Source organism: Delphinapterus leucas, chromosome 1 (assembly GCF_059928025.1).
Source record: "Delphinapterus leucas isolate spDelLeu-1000000601 "Yukka" chromosome 1, BTC_Dleu_Yukka2, whole genome shotgun sequence".
Taxonomy (NCBI): Eukaryota; Metazoa; Chordata; class Mammalia; order Artiodactyla; family Monodontidae; genus Delphinapterus; species Delphinapterus leucas.
Genome location: NC_143129.1, coordinates 178,303,478 through 178,306,653, shown reverse-complemented (window position 1 = coordinate 178,306,653; position 3,176 = coordinate 178,303,478).

The following is a 3,176-nucleotide window of genomic DNA, read 5'->3' as shown; positions in this document are numbered from 1 at the left end:
TTGACCTTAGCCTCAACTTGGATGGCTTCTCTTCTTGCAAGAAGCCTGCCTGAACCTTCCAGGCTCAGTCAGGTGCCCCCCTCTGGCTCCTATGATACCCAGCTCCTCTCCTTCTTGGCCTGAGTCCTGCTGTGTTGCCACTGCTGGCACTGCCTGGCTAAGAGCTCCTTGAGGGCAGAGAAGGACCTTATTCATCCCTACCGCCCCAATGCCCAGCATGGCCCAGAGCAGGAGGAAGCAGCAAACAGTCTCCAACCTCTCCCCTCCCCGCTCCAATCTGGGTGCCTGGGGCGTTGGGCCCCTGTGGTATTTGGAGACCTTGGGCAGGTTATGTGGCCTCAGTTTCCGGAGGTGCCCATTATAGCAGAGAGAGGAGAAGGTCCTGTCTTGGCAGTTGAAGGTGGCAAACGGAAAACCATTTTGTCAAGGTCCCAGACTGCCTGGGCTCAACTCCTGCTCCTTCTGTGATTGAGCCAGTGGCTCTGGCGAGTTACTTAACCTCCCTGTGCCTCACTGTTCAAATCTATAAAATGGGATAATGATGGTACCTACCTCGAAGGGTTGTTGGAAAGATTAAATGAGTAAATATGGGCAAAGCAGTTGGAGCAGTGGGTGGCACCTGGTAACTCCTGTGTGTTTGCTGACATCCAATTCAAATTCAAGCAACATATTCCTGGGTTTGTTTGTTTGTTTTTACACTGATGATGTTAACCTAGTTATGGTGGTGTTTGCCAGGTTTCTCTACTGTAAACATTTTTTTCTTTTTCTTTCTTTTTTTTTTTAAACCCTTTTTATACTTCCTTTCTTTGGAGGGTTTCACTAGGTCCAGTCCACACTCAGAGAAGTGGGGGACTAAGCTCCACCTCCTGGAGGGGGAAAACCTACATGAATTACTTGAAATTCTTCTGTAAGGGAGATGTGTCTAAAAAAAAAAAAAAAAAAAAAGGGAGATGTGTCTAGTCTCCCCCATTTATTTATTTCTTCAATCATTATATCAGTACGGACTCATGGATATTTATTTTATACTTTGGATGATAATCTAATTCTGTTATTTGCTCCGTTGCTCATCCTGGTTTAGGTTTGGCCATTGGGATCTCTTTCAGGTTGGCTCCTGTTCTGATATCCCACCACCTGTTTATTTTTTGAGCATTTCCCTACTCTCTAGCACTGCAAGATGCTCCAGACTCATCTTGCATTTTTCCCTGCCTCAGCCCTGGAATCAGCCATTTCTCTAAGGAGCTCTGACTCCTTTTATTAGAGAGTGGTGTTTAGGAACCAAGATCTGGGGGCTGGATGTGCTCATTGCTACCAGGATCTCACAGCTTCTAGGCCCTTTAGAGGGGAGAACTGGGTTTGCCTTCACTTAAAAAATTAAGTTTCCCCTCTTGCCAATCGTGCAGTCTGTTGGAGGCTCCAGACGGCTGCCCACTGGCCTTTGACCCAGTCTGTAGGCCACAGGCCTGTGCAATGTCATAGGCCCTTAGTAGGCCTTACGTCCGCTGTGAGGGAGTGAGCGAGGGAACACAGGCCGCCACCTCCGCAGCACGCGGAGCCACCTCTCGTGTCCACTGGTGCTCACCAGTGGGGCCATTGGGTGGCTGAGTCGCTTTGGGAATGGGACCGAGCCTGGTCTCAGGTGCCCTCACAGCCCAGACCACTGGGGGATTCTAGACTTGCTCCTTGCTGGACCAACAACTTTGTCAACAGTGGTGGCAGCTGCCACAGCCCAGCAACAGAGCCACGGTGGCCACCTGGGGCACGACAGGCAAGGGTCAGGTCCCAGGAAGGCCTGACTCAGCCACCATGCCCAGCACACCCAGGTGGCCCAGTGCTAACGGGAGAAAGGTCTGGTGAGCTGGTCCCTGTCCTCTCTTACCTTTCCCAACCCCAGCCCCGCCCAACACTTCAGGAAACACTGATGCTCAGTGGGCCGGGACCCAGAGCTCCCCATGGAGGCAGCTCTCCTGCAGCTGTAGGGAGTCAGGGCAGAGTAGGCACCTTGAGGCCCCAAGGCAAGCTGAGCGCCCTCCCAACTTTGCCAGGATGTCTCCTGTCTCCCCATAGCTCTAGGCTGGGAGTCAAGAGGCCCGAGTTCTGGGCCTGCCTCTACCAGTGACTTCTGTTTGGGGCACTGTAATCACATCTCTTCCTATTTAAAATCTTGAGTGTCTCCCCATCGCCCTCAACTTAAATTCCCCACTCCTGGAACTGCCTTACAAGGCCCTGGAGATCTCTTCAGCACCCTACATCACGCCCTAATAACACCAAATTGCTTGTGGTTCCTCCTTACAACATCACTCGGTTTCCTACCTCCACAGTTTACTCTGCCTGCATCACCCTCTCCCAATGCTTCACTGGTTAATTCCTACTTGTCCCTGAGCTCTTAGCTCTGGATCACCTCCTCCAGGAAGGCTTCCTCCTGTGCCCCAGACCACTTCTGCTCATCTGGTCCTGTCTCTGGTCACCCGTGTGTGACACCTTCCTAAGGCCCACTGTGAACAACCTCTGGCATACCGGGCAGCAACCTGGTACAGTGGAGAAGGTTTGGGGTGTAATATGCGGGCTTTGGCTTCCCTCAAAGCCTCTGCTCCTTCCTGCTGTGTGACTTCAGGCAAGTCACTGCACACCTCTGAGTCTCAGTCGCCCCTCTGTGAGAAAAGCATCTAACTGGGATTCAAGGCCCTGCTTTCAAGTCTGGCCTCTGCCTCTAACTCACTGTGTAGCCTTGGGCAAGCCCTGTCACTGGGCGCGGCCTCAGTTTTCTTCTTCTGTAAAATGGGGCTACCCACAAAACTCGGAGTGCTAAGGCTCCAACAAGCCCAAACTTGTGAAAAGTTTTGTAAACCTCAGAGCCCTACGTGGATGAAGAATCTATTTCAACAACTCCGTGGAGATGTGTGGGAGGGAGGCTGATGGGTGTTCTCACCGTTCCCCCCCGCCCCACCCCCACCCCCCAAGCCCTCCAGAAGCCTTGAGATCAAAGGTGACAGAGGCCTGTCGGCATGGAAGCCAGACTCGGCAGGGCCCACCCCCTGGCCCTCCGCCCACTTTCCACCCACCCCATTCCCAGGGTTACATGACATGTGCACCTCGCGTAGGAAGCTCTGTTTAAATACTCTGGGTGGGGTGAGCCCTCCCCCGCCCACTGCTGACACACAGCCCCTCCAACCGCACTG